Here is an 806-nt window from a genome sequence, read left to right on the forward strand (position 1 = left end):
GCCAGGCTGTGTTCACTCAGTCTGGATGTTGTCAACATTTTTCTTAGTTTAGGACATTTTATTGTGCTCAGGTAATTTGCCAGTGTGAATTCTCTTTTAAGGGTCACATAACATTGTGATTTACTGTGTGTTTTGGTCGTTTCTTTCCAGTATTCAATACATTTTTCTTTCTGCTTGCTGATAATTTGGTTTGGTCTGCTTGAGTTGGTATTGCTGTCCTGAGGCTGTCGGGGACTTGTTACTGCAGAGAGCCTCAGGACCAGCTGGCTGAGGGGACTCTTCTCTGGTTTCAGCTCCTGGTATGTTAGGGCTTTGTGATGGTATGTCTGGGGGTTTACTGATTTTAAGTGATTGTAAAATTGAAGTGATCTTTTTTTAGTAAGAGGGGGTATTGGCCGAGCTCTGCTCTGCACAGGTTATTTGGTGTTTTTCTCTGCACCTGCAGGATGCTCTTACAGAACTCGATGATTCTATGATTGTTTTGTCCCATTTGTCAAATTCATTATTTAGTTTTGGCCCCCAAAATTCACAACAATATAGAATTATTGGTTCTAGTACAAACTGGAAAATTTTAAGCCAGATTGGAATATAGATTTGAATGTTTCTTTTTATTGCATAGAAAGTTCTCCTTGCTTTGTCCCTCAGATCTTTCACGGCCATGTTGAAGTTCCCTGTGTATGTAATGTTGAGGCCAAGGTAAGTGTAGTTTTTTGTATATTGTAATTTAGTGGTGTCTAAATAGAAATTGTGTGTAACCTGATTTCTGTATTGTTTCTGAAAGATCATTATCTTAGTCTTTGCTGTGT

This window comes from Micropterus dolomieu, linkage group LG11, assembly GCF_021292245.1.
Source record: "Micropterus dolomieu isolate WLL.071019.BEF.003 ecotype Adirondacks linkage group LG11, ASM2129224v1, whole genome shotgun sequence".
In the NCBI taxonomy this organism is placed as follows: Eukaryota; Metazoa; Chordata; class Actinopteri; order Centrarchiformes; family Centrarchidae; genus Micropterus; species Micropterus dolomieu.